Here is a 22500-nt window from a genome sequence, read left to right on the forward strand (position 1 = left end):
TGTGACAGGTACGGAGCCCCACCCCTGATGGCCCTGCTCTTTGAGTGACAGGGGGCAGCACCCCAACCCCCTATCGGCCCTGCTCTGTGAGTGACGGGGCAGCGCCCCAACCCCCTGATTGGCCCTGCTCTGTGAGTGACAGGGGGCAGCGCCCCAACCCCCTGATCAGCCCTGCTCTGTGCATGACAGGGGGTGGCGCCGCAACCTCCCCATCGACCCTGCCTTGAGTGTGACAGGGGGCGGTGCCCAAACCCCCCAATCGGCCCTACCCTGAGCGTGACTGAGGGTGGCATCGCAACCTCCCAATCCGCCCTGCTCTGTGCATGACGGGGCGGCGCCCCAACTCCCCAATTGGCCCTGCTCTGAGCCTGACCAGGGGCTGCATTTAGGGATTGAGTCTGTCCTCTGCCACCTGGGAGCAGGCCTAAGCCAGCAGGTCGTTATCTCCCGAGCGGTCCCAGACTGCGAGAGGGCACAGGCCGGGCTTGGGGACCCCCCCCCTCCCCACCTCCCCCTGAGTGCACAAGTTTTTGTGCACCGGGCCTCTAATATATATATATATATATATATAACCTTTAGTCCCACAGACTCCACAGACTCTTTATTTTCAGTTACCTAAATCAGCAGCTTTACCATCATCACTTTCAGTGAAGTTATTTTTTTGCATTTTTAATACAGCTAGATTATTTGTCACAGTCTATATTTCATTATGGATTTCAGCAGACCTCTTGAATTATTTATAAAATTTTTTATACTTTAAGGTCCACTCTGTGCTGTAAATTTTGATTTGTTTGGACATATGCATAGTGTCCCGTGTCTTGCGTTAGTCTTGTACCGAATAATTTCACTACCCTAGGAATCCCCTGTGCTTCACTTTTTCAGTTCACCCCAAATCTCTGGCAACCACTGATCAAGTTGCCATTATCAGTACCATAATTTTGTCCTTTCCAGTTTGTCACACATATGGAATTATGCAGATTTATCTATGCTTTATGCATTGAGCAATATGGATTTGATATTCAGTGTCGTTGTCTATTCATAGCATAATAGCTCATTCGTTTTTATCACTCCATAGCATTCCATTATATAGATGTACCACATTTTTGGGTGATTATGAAGAATGCTGCTATGAGCATCACATACAGATTTTGTGTGGATATATTTTCTCATCAGATTGGCGGGGGGGGGGGGGGGATCCATAGTAGTATAACTGCTTGATCATATTATGAGTCTATTTTTAGTTTTGAAAGAATCTGCCAAACTGTCTTCCAAATTGACTATGGAACTTTGCATTCCCACTAGCAATGAATGAGAGTTCCCATTGTTCTACATCCATGCCAGTCATGTGTTGGGATCTTAACAATTCTGATAGATGTGTGATGCTATGTTGCTTTAATTTACATTTCCAAATCACAAATAATGTTTTTTTTTATCTTTTCAGAGGCTTATTTACCATCTGTTTATTTTCTTTGGTAAGGTAACTGCTCAGATTTTTAACAGTTTTTTTTTCTAAGACACTTTTAATGTTGTTTATAAAAACAAATCACCAATTCCACGATTTTGTGCCTCTTTTTAAAATTTTTATGACATCTCTATTAGTATTTATTTTATACTACAGGCCTGGTGCACAAATTTGTGCATGGGTGGGATCTGGCTGGGCCGCCCTGATTGGGCCTGATTGGTGCCGGGCCAGCAGGGGGAGGAGGGGGACCTGCGGGAGGTCAGCTGGCCCTGCCCCTGATAGGGGGGTGATTGGGGATGAGGTCATCCAGGGAAGGGGCCGCGGGAGGTTGGCAGGCCAGACTCGCCCCCCCCCCATTGGGCCGGATGGCTGAACACAATGCAAGTCATAGTAACAAGTAATTCCTGTCATTCTGGTTATTCCGGTTGCTTGGCATATATAGATACTAGAGGCCTGGTGCATGAAATTCATGCATGGGGGTGGGGGGTCCCTCAGCCAGGCCTGCACCCTCTCACAATTTGGGACCTTTCAGGGGATGTCCGACTGCCAATTTAGGCCTGATCCCATAGGGATCCCTTCAGATCAGGCCTAAACTGACAGTCGGATATCCCTCTAGCAATCCAGGAACACTGGCTCCTAACCGCTCGCCTGCCTGCCTGATCTCCCCTAACCACTCGCCTGCCTACCTGATCGCCCCTAACTGCTCACCAGCCTGCCTGATTGCCTCTAACTGCCTCTGCCTGCCTGATCACCCCTAATTGCCTCTGCCTGCCTGATCACCCCTAAACATTCGCCTGCCTGCCTGATCGCCCCTAACCACCTCTGCCTTGGCCCCCGAAGACGTGGCTTAGTCCAGAAGGACGTCCGGAATGACGTCCAGAAGGTTGTTCGGCTGTCCGGTCTAATTAGCATAGTGTGCTTTTATTATTATAGATAGATAATATGAATACATTTTTCATTTTGTTACTTGCCTTTTAAATTTATGATCATTTAATAAGCAGTCAATTTCCTCTGTAATGTCTTCTATATTTTACATTGCTTTTAATCTTAATAGGATTTTATCCAGTTAAAGATTACTTGTATTTTTATCCCTTTAGTTTAGAGGCATGATACATGCCACTAACTGACAGCTGTCAGAGGAGATAGGAAGGGGCCTGGATAGAAGAAGGTGAAGGAATTAGCCAAAGAACACATATGCGTAACCCATAGACACAGACAACAGCTTGATGATGGATAGAGGGAAAGGAGGTGGGGGCTGAACGCAGGTGGGCAAATGGGTGGGGGCTGGGGATGCCTATAATAGTGTCAACTATAAAAAAATTACCTGATGTTTATACTTCAAATCAAAATGTATTATAAGGTGAAGATTTAAATTGTTTCTTTAAAAAAATACTTAGCCTAGTATCTAAGTAGTATCTATGGACTAACTCAAATTACATGTGTGTGTGTGTTGTGTGTATTTCCATTTGTACCATTCTATGAATTTTCCTATTTTTATATTGCTTCTATGACAGATTTAATTATTACTTCATAAAATTATGATTTTTAATATGTGATAGGTCAAGTTTCCATTACTATTCTTCCTTGATACATTTTAGCATTCTTACCTATTTATTCATACAGATGAATACAGATAAAATTTACAATCATTTAATCATCTTCTAAGATGTGCCTTGTTGATTAGAAATACATATTTCAAACTTTGATAACATTGACTTTTTGTAATTTTTCTCATTGGTTAATATCATAGGCATAGTTTTTGGAGTCATGAAGCTTATAGTCTAGTGCAGTGGTCTGCAAACCGCAGCTCACGAGCCATATGCGGCTCTTTGGCCCCTTGAGTGTGGCTCTTACACAAAATACCATGTGGGGGTGCGCACGTACAGTGCAATTGAAACTTCGTGGCCTATGCGCAGAAGTCGGTATTTTGTGCAAGAGCCGGTATTTTGTGGAAGAGCCACACTCAAGGGGCCAAAGAGCCGCATGTGGCTCGTGAGCCATGGTTTGCCGAGCCGCAGTTTGCCGACCACTGGTCTAGTGGGATATATATTTCCACTTATTCAGGTTCCCATTAATATTTATGAATGATAATTGGTCATGTATTCTTGTAGGTATCTCATATTGAATAGTGAGATCATTTTGTGCCTTTAAAGTGTAAGCTGTAGTATAATTGACAGCAATTGTATGGCTTTTTTTCCACTTTATTTTTATGTAGTAAATACTACTTTCAACTTTTTCCATTATTGTCTGTTTTTTTGGCATGTGAAGTATAGAATAGGTTTCATTTACTTTGATTTCATGTAGTAGTTTAGAAAATATTTGTCTTTATTTTCAATTTACAGTATTACCTTTTCAAAAATATGCACTTAACTTTGCCTGGAAATGGGGATTTTTTTTCACATTTGTATTTCCACCATTAATCATGTCCCTGGCAGATCATGTTTATGTTTATGCTCTTTCCATAAATCTTTACACTGTTGGTAAATTACCCAATTTTGTAGAACATATGGTCTAAGTTCCAATGTGGTTTACTGTCTTAAGCAGTCTTCATTCAGGCAAGAAATATTTAGACTGAGGTGCTAACAGATTGGGTTTGTGACATTTCAGAAAGGTTTTTTTTTTTTAGATATTAATTTTCTCTTTGCCTCACTGTTGTATGTGACTTTAAATAAGCAGAAACATCTTATTTTCAACATTATAGAATATAACACATTGAAGGTTGAGCTGGATACTCATAATCTAGGGTTACTTACTGGCTTCTGAGTTGTATAGGTAAAGCAGACCCTGCAGAGAAAACAAACTCCCAACATAGGTGTTGTTTAGAGGTCCAGTCCCATTGAAAGAGGTGGAGTCTAAGGAGGGTGTAGCCATGTCCCAGAGGATGGAATCAATGATGTTTTGTTTTTATTCATAGTTGTGTAAGATTTATATACTATCTATATCTATATCTATATCTATATCTATATCTATATCTATATCTATATCTATATCTATATCATCTATATATCTATATCTACTGTACCTATATCATCTATATCTATCTGTGTGTGTGTATTTGTGTATACATATATATTCCCAGGCTTACTGATTCAGTTATGATATAATAAAATAATGTTATCTGACATTGTAGTTTTATAAATTTGTTCACATTAAAATAGATTTGTGCATTATTCTAAGAAACGTGGCCCTAAGGGTTTTGAGGAGCACAGCTGGAAAACATTGATTTAGTGCATCTTTTCTGGGATATTTTTCTAATTACAGCACCTTCTTTTCACATTCTGAAAGAAGTGCTGGGACACATGCTTTGCATCAAGGGATTCCATCTCTTAGAGTGTATTGTACACTGTATACTTAGTACTTCCAATTCCTGCTCTCTGGTCCTTGTAGGATCCTCACAGCTGTAGACATGTGGGTGGGTAGAGATGAGCAGGAAAGGAAGATGCAAAATGGCAAGGCTGCCTCCCAGTTTTCTAATGAATAAATATACTGGGTATATGGATCAAGACAAAAACAAAGAACAACAAAGAAAATCCCATAACTTTATCTCTTTTACTAAAATTTCTCCCTTTTACATGACTACTTAACTAGTACTCATTCATATAAGAATCTCAAGTTGTTTTATTGACAAAATAGTGTTCTGTTTTATATATTTACTAGAGGCCTGGTGCACAAAAATTTGTGCACTTGGGGGGATGGTCCCTCAGACCGGCCTGTGCCCTCTCACAGTCTGGGACCCCTCGGGTGATGTCCACCTGCTGGCTTAGGCCCGCTCCCGGGGGATTTGGCCTAAGCTGGCAGTCAGACATCCCTCTGGCAGCCCAGGAGCCCTCGGGGGATGTCCACTTGCCAGCGGGGAGCAGACTTAAGCTGCAGCCGGACATCCTTAGCACTGCTGAGGAGGCGGGAGAGGATCCCATCAACACCGCTGTACTGGCAACCGTCAGCCTGGCTTGTGGCTGAGCAGAGCTCCCCCTGTGGGAGCGCACTGACCACCAGGGGGCAGCTCCTGCATTGAGTATCTGCCCCTGGTGGTCAGTGTGTGTCATAGTGACCAGTGATTCCCAGTCATTCTGCTGTTAGGGTCAGTTTGCATATTACCCTTTTATTATATAGGATAGAGGCCTGGTGCACGGGTGGGGGCCAGCTGTTTTGCCCTGAAGGGTGTCCCGGATCAGGGTGGGGTTCCCCCTGAGGTGACTGGCCAGCCTGGGTGAGGGGCTGATGGCTGTTTGCAGGCTGGCCAAGGCCCCCAGTGGAGACCCTCACCCCATGAGGATGTGGCCATCCTGGGTGAGGGACTGATGGCTGTTTGCAGGCTGGCCACAGCCCCCAGCCACCCAAGCTCCCAGTGGAGGCTGGCTGGAAGCAGGTATCTGGGATTTATTTATCTTCTATAATTGAAACTTTGTTGCCTTGAGCGGAGGCCACAGCTGGCCAGGGAAGGCGGGAAGCTTGGCTTCCTCCATCGCCGGGGCAACCAAGCCTCCTACTTGCTCCAGCTTCATGGCTGCCGGCTGCCATCTTGGTTGGGTTAATTTTCATATAGTCTCTCTGATTGGCTGGTGGGCATGGCTTGGGTCTTAGCGGAGGTGCGGTTAATTTGCATGTTTCTCTTTTATTGGATTAGACTAGGGGCCCAGTGCACGAAATCCGTGTACGGGTGTGGTCCCTAGGCCTGGCTGGCGATCGAAGTGCGAGCATCTGACATGGAAGGGCAGGTTCCAGCTGACCTCTGGCCCTGGACAGCACCTTGGTCCCCAGGCCCCCGTGTGCCCCCCCTCCATCTGAGGAGATGCAGTGAGTACAGCTGAATGCCATGGGCCGGGGTGCAGCGTGGGCCTCTGGGCCACCCAGTGGGCAGTGCGCTCTCTCCCGGCCAGCCTCGCAATCTGACTCCTGCACGAACCCATGGGGAGCCCAACTGGCCCCTGTGGTCCTGGCAGTTGTGGCCTGGCTCACCCGAAAGAGGCCGCACAGGTGCGGGGCAGGCTCCTTGTGGGCGCCTGGCACCTGAGCACAGGGGCTACCCTGGCGTGCGAGCCCTGTTGTCCTGGAGGAGGGTAACAGGGGAAGTGAGAGTAAGCTCGGCAGACACCCCGCATTCTCACCGCACCTCCATCCCTTTCACCCCCACCCCCAGGTAGCTGGTGAGAGGTTGCAGTGTGTTGCTGACACCCGCCATGTTCTGTGCCACTGCCTGGTGGTCAGCACACTTTATAGTGAGCCATTGAACTCCCGGTCTCCAAGTCGAATGACTGCCTGAGGGGACAATTTGCATATTAGGCTTTTATTATATAGGATGTGTGATAATATTTATATGTATGAACACAAATGTATATATGTGTATGTATTTCAGTTCCATATATGCACAGAGAAATATATTTTATATTAGGTAAAATTTTTTAAAAGGAAGAGGGCATATTGGCACTTCCAAGTACAAATGAAGATCATACTCTATTTCTAGTAACAAATGAAATTACTTATGCTGAGTATTTTGATAAAGTGTGCAAATAAGCTCTGAGGTTTGTGAGTGTGAGCAAAATGATATCCCTAAGAAGACATTCCATTGCTCTGAAAACTGTTGAGGAAAAATGAAATTGGATATATGAATGATAAAAAAGAAATGATAGAGCAGGAAATATTTAAATTCCGTAAAGGTCTAGAAAATTTTCAAAAACACTCCAAATAACATCTGGCTTACTATAGACTTATTTCCTGAATTTCTTTCTACAAAGTTGCATCTTAAGTTTTTGGAGATTTTTTTTTCTTTTAAAAATGAAAATATAACTGAAGTCTAAAGTAAAATAACCAGTTTAACTTGACAATTAATGAGTAACTATTACAATTATGTGAGTATTTATAAAACTTGGTGACACGAATATGGTGAAGATGTGGTATCAGAATTAAAAATATATTACAGCCCAGCCGGTGTAGCTCAGTGGTTGAACATCAGCCTCTGAACCAGGAGGTCACAATTTGATTCCTGGTCAGAACACATGCCTGGGTTTCAGGCTCGATCCCCAGTAGGGGGCATGCAGGAGGTAGCCACTCAATGATTCTCATCATTGATGTTTCTATCTCTCCTTCTCCCTTCCTCTCTAAAACCAACAAAAACATATATAGATATATTTTGAAAAAATATCTTACGGTTCACTTTAAAAAACAAATGTGTAAGGGAGTCAAAACACTTCATAAAAACAGCCTTCTGATCACTTTAGCTAGACTAGACTATTCCTCAGGGTGGGCCAAGAGCTTTTACTCTCTGAAAACTCCAGCTTTTATCAGTTTGTACTGAATATTTATAAGAAAGTTACAGATAAATTAATCCCTTTTCAACCTTCTTTCTCATTTTCTTCATTTACTGAGTCGCTTTAATCTAAAATTTTCTTTTTAACTCTTGCCATCGTTTTATCTCTCTGAAGTTTCTCCAGCCTTCCTTTCTTATCAGGCCCACATGCGTCAGTCTTGGGCTTCATCTCCATTTCTTGCCCTGTAAACTGGCTTTTTGTAGTCGCCTCTTTGTTCTGCATGTGCTTTCAAACTTTTTTTCCAGATGTAATTATTGCCTGCATTTTGTCCATTTTTAAAAAATTTTTATTAGTTACCTATTGTTATTTCTTTTTAGAGAGAGAGAGGAAGGGAAAGGGATAGAAATATTGATGAGAAAGAAACATCAATTGGCTGCCTCCTGCACATACCCCAGTGGGGATCAAGCCCACAATCCAGGCATGTGTCCTGACCAGGAATTGATCCAGTGACTTCTTGGTTCCTGGGGTCAATGCTTACTCTCTGAGCCACATCGACCAGGTCCTATTATTATTTCTGATAGTCCACACTCATTTGTAATTTTAGGTATGATCGCTTACATCCTTACATAAACTATCCTTACATACATTCTTACATAAACTATCATTTCTCTTCCATTCAATGTAGATGTCTACATATTCTATATTCTATGTTCTCATGCTTGACTTGATGTCTATATTTCCATGCTTGATTTGATTTGTCTCGTGGTCCACTGAGAGAAGACTCAGAGAATGCAAAGGACAAAGCACAAGGAGCCCAAGTACTAATTCTGGCTTTGCCACCAATTCATAGTTGGATATCTCTCTCTCTCTCTCTCTCTCTCTCTCTCTCTCTCTCTCTCTCTCTCTCTCTCTCTGTCATTCTCTCTCCTTTTTGCATTAACCTCTCTAGCTTAGATATTTTTAATTAAATAAAAATAATGCACACTTTTTTCAATGGCATAAGAAATAAATTAGAAGTTGCTTCTATTCTGTCCCCAGCACTACCCAAACTAATTGATTTTACTATATGCTTGTGTACCCACCTGAAAATATTGCCATATTCATACAAATTTATACACACACAAATACACATGCACAAGGCTTATTTTGCTTAGTTTTTTGTAATCAAAATATTCTCTTATTTGTAAGTAACTCTTTTTATTAAAAAACTTGGATATTTCATCATGGCAGTAAATATAGGTCTATATTGATTTTCAAAAATCATAACTTTCTTTTCTTAAAATATGTTTTTATTGATTTTAGAGAGAGGAAGGAAGAGGGATAGAGAAAAAGAAACATCGATGAGAGAGAAACATAGATGAGAGAGAAAGATCAATCAGCTGCCTTCTGCAGGCCCCCTACCTGCAGAAGGATCTAGCTCACAACCTGGGCATGTGTCCTGAGCACCACTGAGCCACACCAGCTGGGCCATCATAACTTTCTTTAGGATGCATGCACCAGTTATTGACATTGATAGACATTTAAGGTGGTTTCAGCTTTTGTATCATCTTATATAATACATAATGGCACACTATGTGGAATAGTTTGGTTGTATATTATTAATGGACATTAGCAATTAAAAGAAAAAAATAGCAATCACATTTCTAAGATGAATGAAAAAAGTGAGTCACCAGTCCTAAAATCAGCTACAATCGGCTTGTCTGCTTTCTCTTCTCCAATATTTATTGACTCTATATTCCTTCTCCCATTTTCTTTGTCTTTATGAATTCATAGTATTATTTTTGTGTCATTTTACATTGTTGTAGACTTTTGCATGTCAGAGAAAATAAATGCATGTAGTTATCTCCCATGTTTAACTGGAACTTCCCATTCTTATCCCACTTGAATCATCAGACTTTTCTCCCCAACTCTCCATTGAAATTGTTATTTTAAAATTAGTCGGTGATCTCCATTCTGCCAAATCCAATAGTTATTTCTCAATCTTCATTTTAATTGATCTCCCTATTGCATAAGACAGAGCTAGCCACTCCTTTTTGAGTAATATCATCTTTTCTCTTTCCCTCAAGGATACCAAATTCTCCTTGCTTTGTTCCTACTCTCTGACCTTGCCCTTTTGGTCTCCTATTCTGGCTCCTCTTTTTCTTTTTCTTTTTTTTAATTTTTAACTAAAAGCAGGCCTCATGGCTCATCACATTGGGGACATTAAGTATATGCAGGCTTTGTGCATGTCATTCATACTTCAATAAAGTGGTTTAAAAAAACAAAAACTTAGTTTTGGGCTTTGTCATGGTCTTTTTCTAGGGCATGGCCCTGATTCCTGAGTCCAGGCTCTCTGGTATTTAAGCTGGACATCATGAATATTATTGAGGAATTAGAAGCTATCTCCAACTTGGCAGGGCCAGAACTCCAGGATCCTCTACCAGTGGATTTCCTCTCAACCTGTTGTTTTTATTGAGTTTCTGTTCCACTGGGCACTATGTGGCCCCCTGGTGATCTCGTCCTGTGCTTCTATCGCCGACCCCTCAGCAATGGATCTGAAAGGACATGAACGCTGAGGCTTTCTTGCGAATGTTAAGTTTCTTCTTTCTGAAGTGTTACTCTACAGGTGTCAAGGGCCTAAGCACTACTGCCTCTGTGGACTGTTTGCTTGGACTCTGACCTGCAGTCAATAAATTGTCCCAAGATGGGATGATTGTGAACTAAACTTCTAGGTTTCTGTTTTCTTAGTAATCACACATTTGCACACCTATTTCCACTTCATCAGCTTCCTGATGTCTATATTTATAGTTGTTTATGGTGGAGGGATTTTATGAAAATCTGTTACCTCACAGAGTTGAAAAGTCAGGGTGGGGGGAATTTTACATTTATAACCTGTTTTTATTCTTAGAAGACAGATAAGAATAAAGAATTTAGTGTCCATGTTAGGACACTTTAAAAACTAAAATTAAGCAAGCACACACACACGAATTAAGAGGAAATAGTGACAATAAAACCTGAAGTGATTGAAGTAAAAAAACACAAAACACAAAATAATAACACTGCCCCCCGCCCCCGGCCCGAAAATATAATTATTAAATCCAGAAGTGGGATCTCCAAAAAGAACAGACTATGGTAGAAGTGATAATGTTTGAGGTTAGGATATAAAAGGCATTGTGGCTTTGGGTCACTTTTTCTGGAGGAAGTGAATGCCTCCTGTGAGGACACTCAATCAGCTGGTGGAGAGGTTCATGCAGTGAGGAACGGAGACTTCCTTCCAATAGCCTATGAGGAAGTCATCTTGCCAGTGAATTGCCCAGCCCCAGTCAAGCCTTCAGAAGACTGTGGTCCCTGCCAGGATCCCAACAGAAACATCTGGAGAGACCCTGAGCCAGAACCAACTTGCTAAATCACCTCAGAATTCTTTACCCACAGAAACTGAGATAATAAATGCTTGTGTTTTTGTTTTTTTAAAAATGTTACAAGAAATCAAGAGCTCTGAGTATTAGTGAGCATAGGGATGAGAAAAAACAATTAGCCCTGATACAGGAGAGATGAAATGGATCATAGGAGACTACTACAGGTAACTTTATGGAAAAAAAAAACTTAGAAAAAATGAACAATTTCTTACCAAGACATCTATGGTCATATGATTTAAAAGAATTGGAAATTTGGCTAGTTACTCTTGACAGCTCCCAATATTCATTTTCACTTTCCAAGTGTCTACCCTCACATATCTGTTTGGTAGAAGCTAGGGCACAAGAAGAACCCTAGTGCAAAGGAAAGGTGGCTTTATTAAATTTATTACAGAGCTTTGCTTATTTTTCCATGCTTAGAATAATCGGTGAACCTATGTGATCTTTGTGTTTTTCTAGGGGTAGAGTGTTAATGTTTTTCCAATATTTTCCAGAGTTATTGCTGCAAACAGGGGAAGAAAATGGGTTATTTTTTGCTGTTGGTGTAGACATGGACCTGTCAGGTCCCCACTTATGGGTGGATTCTGAGTGATAAGGCAAGCAGCAACAGAATGGTCCCCATGGAACTGTTCCAGTGTGCGTTTCGACATTTCTCTTAGCTGCAAAACTTCTTGCTGTGCATTCTCCAGCCCTTATTTCCTGGTACTCCAAGAAAATCTGCAAGCTTTCTAAAGCCACACAATACATCTCTTTCTGCTTAATCCTATTAGAGATCATTCTGCGATCTGAAACTAAGTGCCCTGACCAATACAACTGTTGCAGAACTTTTGCAGAGGGACTCAATATGGAAAAAACTTTAGATTTATTGTCCAGACTGGCCTAAATGTGAAGGGAAAATTAATCTGCCAGAGTTATTTTAGGGCCACTAAACCCAGACCACTCTGTACCAGAATAAATCAGCATAGGGTAATCTTTCAAGGATTGTTGAAGAATTGTGCATTGAAATTCATTGAGGGTCTTTAGGTACTGGGAGCATTGAAAGTTGGTTGTCATTGGTGTCTACTTTGCTGCTAATTCCTAGGCAAAATCTTTCTTGAGGAATTAAGCTAGAGTAGATTTTAATGGTGAAGGAGAGGTCAGGGTAGGAAAGGACACTGGGGAAAGTGAGCAGAAAAAGGGGATGATTAGAAAGGCACCAAAAACAAGAGAAATGGGAGGTGACTACAGTAATTTTTGCCTAAATAAGAGTTTATTCAAAATTAGACTTGCAGGGAAACAATGGAATAGTATCCCTTTTTAAAAAATTATCTTTATTGTTGAAAGGATTACATATGTCTCCTCCCAGTGACTCCCCTCCACCTCAGAGGGAATGGAGGTGGGGAAGAGATTAACCATGGGTTATGCATATCTCTATATATAAAAGCCCAGCGACTGGAATGGCAGAACGACTGGTGGCTATGACATGCACTGTGGCAGCCAACCAGCCTGTTCACCCTGATGGGCCCCCAACACCCTGATCAGGGGCGGGGCCTGCTGGCCAACTGCCCATGGCTCCTCCCCTCAGCCGGCCCTGCCCCTGATCAGCCCCTGCCACCCCAATCAGGGGCGGGGCCAGCCAGCCAACCACCCGTGACCCCTCCCCCCACCAGCCCAGCCCAATGGGCCCCCATCAGGTGGGCTGGCTGGACCCCACCTGTGCACAAATTTGTGCACTGGGCCTCTAGTCTATACTAATAATCTATACTAATAAAAGGGTAATATGCTAATTAGACCAGACATCTTCTGGATGACCTTCCAGACAAAGCCATGGTGGCAGAGCTGAGGCAGAGGCAGTTAGAGGGTTCAGGCTGGCAGGGGAGAGCATTTAGGGGGATCAGGTTGGCAGGGGAGAGCAGTTATGGAGATCAGGTCAGCAGGCAGGTGAGCAGTTAGGGGACAGCGGTCCCAGATTGCGAGAGGGGTGTCCTGAATTGGAGAGGGTGCAGGCTTGGCTGAGGGACACCCCCCCCCCCATGCACAAATTTCATGCACCAGGCCTCTAGTATGAGTTCTTTGGTTAATCTCTTCCCCTATCCTCCTTCCCTCTGAGATTTGTCAGTTTGTTCCATGCTTCCATGTCTCTGGATCTATTTTGATTATCAGTTTATTTTGTTCTTTAGATTCTTGAGAGCATGTGATACTTACCTTTCTCTGACTAGCCATTTTGCTTAGCATAATGCTCTCCAGGTCCCTCCATGCTGTCTCAAAGGGTAAAAGATCCTTTTTGACAGTTGCATAGTATTCCATTTGTGTGAATGTACCACAGCATTTTTATCTACTCATCTACTAATGGGCACTTAGGCTGTTTCCAGATCTTAGCTATTGTGAATTGTACTGCTATGACCATAGGGGTGCATATATTATATCTGATTGGTGTTTTGGTATTTTTGGGATATATTTCTAGAAGTGGGATCACTTGATCACATGGCAGTTTCATTTTTAACTTTTTGAGGAAACTCCATGCTGTTTTCCATAGTGGCTGCACCAGTCTGCATTCCCACCAGCAGTGTCCTAGGGTTCCCTTTTCTCCACATCCTTACCAGCTGCCAGAATGGCTACCATCAACAAATCAACAAACTATAAGGAAGCATCCCTTTTATTACAACCAAGGTTTTCTAGTATGTCTGAGCTAAAAACAAGTCCCTTTTTATATATAACTTTAATGTATAAGGTACTGTCATCGTAATAACTATGTCCACATTTATTGGGTATCTGCTATTTATCAAGCACTGTTCTAGTCATTGTCAGTGTGTTATTTTTCATTCTAACACTAACCACACAAATAGGTGCTATTATCACCATTTCATTTATGAAGAAACTAGAGCTCAGAAAGGAGAAGTATCTTGTTCTCAGTCACAGAGTACCAGGTGGCACAGTAATTTGAACTCAGGCCTGTGCTCTTTAGTAGCCCTCATTCAGTATCACTTTTACTTGAAACCACGCCGCAAGGTGATAGCTGAAGTATAAATCAGTTTTCCTCCAGCTTATCACAATGGTAAGGAAGAGAGTCAGAATCCGAATTTGGTCTGCCTAACTCCCAAGCCCATGCTGCCTCTCAGGATGTGCCAACTGAGAATCAAAAAGTTGAATGAAGAACAGGGTGCAATGAGCAGAAGACATCTTCATTACAACAGCCGGCTCCCGACTAATCTATGTAGAAGTAGATGATTGATTTCAAATGTTGGTCATACTGTTTCCTTGACTCAATCACACCCAGCCCTTTTGCATCACTTGGGAGTCACACTGAAAACTCAGGAGAATGGCAGAGTTATGAGCTGTTAGATTTAATAAGGTAATAAGTGCTATGGGGGAAAAATGAGCAGAATAAAATTAATTGAGAGTAGTGGTGGTGGGGAGAGTTGGATTTTAAATAGGGGGTCAGGATAGTCCACAATGAGAAGGTGACATTTGAGGAAATCCTGTAGATGAGGGAGAGAGCCATGAAACTTTCTTGGAGAAAGTTGTTATAAGAAGGAAAAGGTGATGCAAAGACTCAGGAATGATAAAGAAACCACAGCCCAGAATTCATACTAACCCGGGAAATAAGAGCACTGTTGTATGTGAAATTGGCATACAACACAAAACTAAATTCTGATTGTTTGACCGCCATCTAGTTTAGGCTCATATTTTCTAAGATAAAATCACAGACAAATTGATTTAACAGAACTCGGGGTTTCCAAAGAACCACTGGCTGGTTGAGCAACTTACCTAGTTTACATATTCTCACCATTCTCTGGCTTTTGCTCAAAAAACAATTTAGGATTAACCCCAGCCCAGCCTCTGAATCCCCAACTTCCCCCTTTTTAGATACTCCCCAGACTCTGCCAAAACAGTACCCTCTCATATTCAAGGAGTTTAATAAAGACCATCTACAGGCTTTGCTAATGGTCTTTGTATAGAAGCTTCACGAAGCCTGAGGCAAGAAGGCACCTGGAATTTTAAAGTGACAAGTGGCTCAGCGGGGCTGAAGCTATGTGAGTGAGGAGGAATGTGCTGGGAAATAATGTAAGAGAGGCAAGAGGGCCATGTCATGGAGGGCCTTTTTTAAAGATTTGGTGTTACTCTAGGTGACAAGTGAAGCACTGGGAGATTTTAAGAAGAAAAGTGGTTTGACCTAACTTGACTTTTAAAAGTTCTCACTTTAGCTGCCTTGTTGGGTACAGAGTATAGGAAGACAGCCTTGGGAGCAAGTTGGCCAGTTAAGAGGCTATTGAAAAGAAGAAAAAGAGAGAAAAGAAAGAAGAAAACAAAAGAAGAAAAAAAGTTATTGCAATAATCAAGGCAAGATATTACAAGAGATAATGAGAAAAGATGAGATTCTGGGTATATTTTGCAAGTGGAGTCCTTAGGATTTACTAATGAATTGGATATAGAGAGAAGAGAGAAAGAAGAGTCAGGGATTCCAAAAGTTTGTGACCACAGCCCCTGGAAGGATGAAATTGCCACTTCCTACTTGGAAAAAACCGGCATAGTACAGGCTTGTGAGAGAATTTAAGTAATTCAGTGTTGGCCATTGTTATGAGCTGAAATGTGTCCCCTCAAAATTCATATGTTGAAGCCTTAACTCCCAGTACCTCAGCTTGTGACTGTATTTGAAGATAGAGCCTTTAAAGAGGTAACTGAGTTAAAATGAGGTCATTAGGGTGGGCCCTGATCCAATATGATTGGTTTCCTTCTAAGAAGAGGAAATTGGGACACACTGGGGGAGGACTATGTGAAGAGGCAGGGAGAACAGCACTACCAGCAGCCAAGGGGCAGGAGACATTGCCATGTAGATGGTATTTAAGGATATTAGATTGTGTGAGATCACCAATAAAATGATTGCATAGAAAGAGCAAAAAGGATCCAAGAAACAATCCCCCATAAATCCTACTTTTAGAGGTAGGGGACAAAATAAGATGAACAAAAGCTACCAAAAAAAAAGAGTGATCTGTCAGAAAATTGAGAGTATCCTGGAAATCAAGTAAGAAAATTGTTTCTATACAAAGTAATAATTGGTTATTTCAAATACTCGTAATAGGTTTAGTAGATTGAAGATGAAGAACAGCGCATTGTATTTAGCAATGTGGAAAACATGGGTGACATCATCAAGAGTAGATCTGATGCAACTGGGAAGCAGATAAAAGTTTGATTGCAATAAGTTTAAATAAAAATGGAAGCTGAGGAATAAAAACATATTCATCTTTTTTGTGTATGTGTGTGCCTCGCACAGACGAAGGCACATTGAATCTACTTATTGGATTTTTTTTGAATAAAGTATTAATTCCAGTTTCCAAGTCCAAGCACGAACTTTAATGGAAGTGATCTCCCAAGGTACTTTGAGAGAAGTTCCCTGCTGTTCTCAGAAATCTCTCAAAATTCTAGTCACAATATGCTTTTATAGATTTATGTGTAGAACATCAATTCCATCCATAATATTATCTAAAATATGCCTCTAAAATTTACATATCATAAAGCAATAGCTTCTTCAGAGACCTATTTAGATTTTTCACTTGATGCAATAATGTATTTCCTTAAAACATAAAACATCACATTAAATAATTTCAACTGAAGAATTGTTTTTATAAATTAAATTGCTAGTAAAACTGATTAGTATTCTCTTTTGCATCAAGACACAAAGGCACTATTTTAGAGCTATAGATTTTCAAAAGAATGCAAACACTACCTAATGGCATATGGTTTAACTACACATTATATTGTAACAGTTAATTATTTAGGACATCTAAATACCAATTTGAATAATGAATTTTCCTTAATGCAAATTTTGGCTGATAAAAAGTAGCTTTTCTTTCATTTATTTTTAATTCTTTTTCCATAAATGTTGTAAGTCAAGAGAAGGATACAAACTGAGGATTGTGTATATTTAAGAGAGGAATGGGACTATGTGGTAGATGTTTTTAATTTATCTTCAAGTTTATCCTTTTGTTCAACATGTTTTTATAGGTGACTATCTCCTAGACCAGTGGTTCTCAACCTTGGCTGCACATTAGAATCACAAGTCCAACAAACAGGTATCCTGCCTGCCACATGGAGCTTAAAATCTAATGAGAGACAATCACCATATATTTTTTTTTCTGATATATTTCCTTGGGCTAGGGAAACAAAAGAAAAAAATAAACAAATGGGACTACATCAAACTAAAAAGATTTTGCATAGAAAAAAAAAATCAAAGAAATGAAAAAACAACCCATAAATTTGCCAGTGATCCATCTGATAAGGGTTTAATATCCAAAATTTATAAAGAACTCAACACCTCCAAGAAACCTCCATAATGCAATTTTAAAATAGGCAAAGGACCTGAATAGACACTGCTCCCAGGAGGAGAACAGATAGCTAATAGACATATGAAAAGATGTTCAACATCTCTAATCATCAGAGGGATGCAAATTAAAACCAAAAGATATCATCTTATACCTGTCAGAATGGATCTCATCAATAAATCAACAAATAAGTGTTGGCGAGGATGTGAAGAAAATGGAGCCCTCTTGCACTGTTGGTGGTATTTCGGATTGGTGCAATCACTGTGCAAAACAGTATGGAGTTTCCTAAAACTGCCTTTTGACCCAGCGATCCCATCTTTAGGAATATACCCAAAGAATCCCAAAATACTAATTTGAAAGAATATATGCATCCCTATGTTCACTGCAGCACTATTTACAGTAGCAAAGATTTGGAAGCAGCCCAAGTGTCCACCTGTAGATGCGTGGATAAAAAAGCTTTGGTACATTTACACAATGGGCTGAGGCTGGGTGAAATATTGAAGGGATTAAGCAAAAACACACAAAAAACAAAACAAAAACCTTCATAGATACAGACATCAGAGGGAAATCATGGTAGGGGAGGTAGGACAGGGTATAGAGGGGATAAATGGTGATGGAAGGAGACTTGCCTTTGGATGGTTAATGCACAATACAATTTACAAGTAAGGTATAGAATTTTACATTTGAAACTATATAATTTTATTAGCCAATGTGACCTCAAGAAATGCAATAAAAATATTTTCAAAAGAGATAATTACAAGTAAACAAACAGGTTTAAAATGTGTAGTGAGCTTTCCCATAGTAATGGTATTAGGACTGTGGTTTCTAAGATCAAATAAAAATGCAATTGCTACTATAAAAAAATTGAATGGAAGGCTATAAAAATACTAAAGTGGTTTATAAAATATAAAGGGAAATACTTTAGATGGAATGGTCAAGAAATACTAGAGATAATAATTAATTTGGCCTGAACAGTAAGAGGTAGCCCTCTAAGCAAAGAGTGGGAGGAAGAGTGCTCCCAGAAGAAGTCGTGAAAGAATTTAGGAATGAGTTCTTTCTCCATTCCTAAACTCTTAGGACTGAGAAAAGGATGGGCTGGCTGAAGGTTAGTGACTGAGAGCACTGGTGGATTGAAATAAAATTAAAGAAACAGGGAGTAAGATCTTATTTGTCCTTGTAGGATTTCTCCCTAAGTATAGGCCATCTGCAGATTTTGAGCAGAGGAAAACAGTGTTTCAGGGGCGGCACTCTGCTCTCTGTGTGGGGAATAAATGGGAAGAGTGTAGTTAAGGAGATTGGTTGAAAAGCTCTAGAAATATCGTACAGAAAAAAAAAATATTGCAGGGAGGAAATGTTTGTAGAGGTAAGTGATGTATTGAGCCATTTTTAAAGACGTAATTCAAAGAACTTAGTGATTAATTAGGTATGAGAATAAAATTACATTAAGAATTACAAAATCTTCCACAGAAGAGTCTTATAATTTATTTACCTCTCCAGTTCTTTGTTCTTTTGGACTCTTCCTAAATAAATTTAAGCACTATTTATGATGCTGGTGCTTTGATCCTCAATTATATTTGCTCATATTCAAAACCTCTTAAAACATAAAGAATAGAATTCAATATATAACTGAGAAATAAGGATACATTTAATTAGTCAAAAAGGAAATAAATACTGAATAGAAACTCTCTATTAAAAAAGCAAATTTTAGAATGCTACTTTAAATTAGTTTTCACTCATAAGAAAGAAATATGCTAACCCAATTTTATAATGTATTGCATAATTTATTTAGCATAATATCCCTAAATTATATTCTCTTTATAGTCATTACTAAAAATTTCTTCTTTGATTTCATTAATTTAAATAATATTAAAAATATTATATCCAGCTTGTTGTGAGAAATAACATTTCTTATCCTCTTTGGATTTCACTTGAGTTAATAGAATACCTAAGCAAAATCTACAGAGAAAGAGTTTTACTTAGTCTACAAAACTACATTTTAGTTTTTCTAGGCATTTTATTTCTACCAAAGACTGAAAATAATACATTATTAGTTATCTTATTTGCCTCTATCTTGGAAAGAAAATAGAAACATCCTCTTCTAAAACAAGGATGTAGAATAGGCAGAAAAAAATATAACTGTTTCTGTGCTCTTTATTTTGTCTTCAAATTGAACTCTTGCCCAATTCCTGGGGAGATTGCTCCCTAGAAATATGAGAACCACATGAATACTATTTATTTAGACTTTGTATGAGTTGTTTTTTTACATGTCTAACCCCATGGAGAAACTAGTTTACATCTTTCTTTTTAAAAATGGATTTTCATGAACTTAATTTAAAATTTGTTCTCACTTCATTCTCTATGAAACCAAAATATAGAAGAGTTGAAGATGCAAGAGATTTAAAAAATGGCAGAGAAATAGGTGTGTATCCTAGAAAGTCTGGTGCATATTTTAAAAAACAAATAATTTGTAGAAGTCAAGAAAAGGGGAAAAATGATTCTGACTATGGAATTTTTCATATTTTCATAGAAACAGACATCATCAAGTAATATAGTGCACTCTTATTCTTAACATTTTTATTTTTTATATGTTTTCATTGATTTTGAGAGAGAGAGGAAGGAAAAGGGATAGAGAGAAACATCATCCATCAGCTGCCTCCTGCACACCCCCTACTAGGGGTCATGCCCGCAACCTGGGCATGTACCCTGACCAGGAATCGAATCAGTGACCTGGTTCATGGGTTGACACTCAACCACTGAGCAACACTGGCTGGGCTGGAAAATAAAACCAAAATGTTATATATATTTAAAAGCCATGGAACAGAGGCTTTGAAAGAACAGATATCTTTTCTCTTGATATGTTTTTGAAAGGTAGCTGTAGCCCTTTTGCTGAGAAGAAGGGAAGTAGAAGAAAGGCAATCAGGATATTTTATGTCAAACTTCTCTAAAACTCTAAAGTTAAACTTCATCACTACTCTACAAGGTCATGGAAAGGCACAGTCTTGTTGAGCTGTATTGGTGGTGATTTCCAATAGGATGATCAACATGGCATAGATATCTGTGAGTTGATACTGAATTTGGAAGATCAGTCCCATAAGAAGCTAGCTAGTCACAGGTTCTGGTAAAATACTGAGGGAAGTTAGAGTTTAGCCATAGTGCTAGTATACTGTGTACCTAAGTCCCACACTCTACAGGGTTCCTAAAGCTCCTAGGTAAAAACTTAGGGTAGCCCAGGAGCAAGTCCATCTCAATTTCATTGTAGTTACAGCAGTAGCTCTAGTTCCCTGATATCAGAAGTCAGTTTATTATCTTGCAGGTCATCCAATCAGCAGTAGCAGCAACATCCATATGTCACTTGCTAAAAATATAATCTTTTGGGCTCTAACCCCGACCAGAGTCAGAAACTCAGAGGCTCATGGCCCATCAATCTGCATTTTAACGAACGTTGTAGGTGATTCTGATGCAAGCTTAAGAAATAGTTACACAGAAATAGTTTTCAACCTTGACAACCTTAAAACAGAAACATTGATTCATTAATCTCAACCTCAGATATTTTGATTTAATTGTTCTTGGGTGCAGCCTGGGCATTGGAATTTTAAAGTCTCCTGAAAGGTTTCTAGTGTTCAACAGGGTTGAGAATTGTTGACTAAAGCAGTGGTTCTCAACCTTGGCTGCACATTGGAATCACCTGGGAATCTTTTTAAAATCCTGATTTCTGGGCCTCATCCTCTGGAAATTCTGCTTCTTTGTTATGGGGTGGGCCACAACATTAGTACAAAGAAACAGAATTTCCAGAGACGAGGCCCAGAAATTAGGATTTTAAAATCAGGAGTTTAAAAAGATTCCCAGGTGATTCTAATGTGCAGCCAAGGTTGAGAACCACTGGACTAAAGGAAGATTTTGCGTGTCCCAGGGTCCATATCAGCTCAATGGAGGTGCCCGCCCGCATCACTATAATCATTGAAAGAGTAATCAAGTCTTTACCCACACAAGCCCAATTTTCACCCCTACTTTTGAAACAATATTAGTGCAAAAATTATATGGAATGTAATTCTTTCAAATGCTGTGTTATTTCATGCAAACCCAAGAAAGAAGGTACCAGAATGTCACAGGTCTTCAGGATTCTTCCTTAGTCAATGCTTTCCATTCTCCCTGGCACAGTTTTCCATTCCATGTGTGTGACTCAGTGCTGAGTCTCTTCTTGGTGTCCAAGTTCAAGTGCATTAATTGATTTTCTCACGTGGTGGCTTTGTAGCTTTTTTGATGATAAGGAGTCACTTTTGGTCAAATTCCATTTTGTATCTAGGAGATCTGGCACTAGATAAAATAATTCATCCCTCTAAATTTTTATTTAAGTATTAAAGTACACCACAGTGTGTCCTTCTCTGTGCCACTCTTTTTCTCTTAGAGATAATGGTCAGCTTGTACATCTTTTGTCTGTGTTTGTACTCTCCAATTTATATTCATTTTGATTGCCCATGGTTTTATTTTTAATGCTTTTTTTCTTTCAGGTGATGAAAATCACCAGGTTTTATTGATCATTTCTAACATGAATGATGCAGCTATTCATACAGATGGATTTGTTTCATTTCAAAAACACTGGTGGAGTGTTGCTTTGAGAAAATGGTGGGATAGCAGGGGATATTTGGAAATGTAATAGAAAATACACGTACAGTTTAGTGGCTTCTTTTTTCCCCTCTGAAGTTCCTAATGGACGGTTTTGAGAATATATAGAGGACCTTGGTCAGCTGGATGACTATTTCCCTTAAAACATTCAGTTTCCTTTAAAAAAAGAAAAAAGTAGTCTAGCTTAGTGGTTAAGAGTGCTGTGGAGCCTATCTGAATTAATAGGTGTTTGAAGCCCAGGTGTGTCATCTACCAGCTATGTGACCTTAGATAAAATACTTACCTTTTATTTTTCATTTTTAAACTGGTGATAAAAATTATATTCTTATGATGGTTTTATGGATTAAGTCAGTTAACATATGTAAAGCACTTAGCGCAGGGCTTTTCATATATTAAGGTCTCAATAATTCATAATGTGTATAAAGATCTCACTGTTCTCACATCTAGCTTCATTAATATAAGTTCATAGAAGTTCT

This window comes from Myotis lucifugus, unplaced genomic scaffold, assembly GCF_000147115.1.
Source record: "Myotis lucifugus unplaced genomic scaffold, Myoluc2.0 scaffold_80, whole genome shotgun sequence".
NCBI classification, from domain to species: Eukaryota; Metazoa; Chordata; class Mammalia; order Chiroptera; family Vespertilionidae; genus Myotis; species Myotis lucifugus.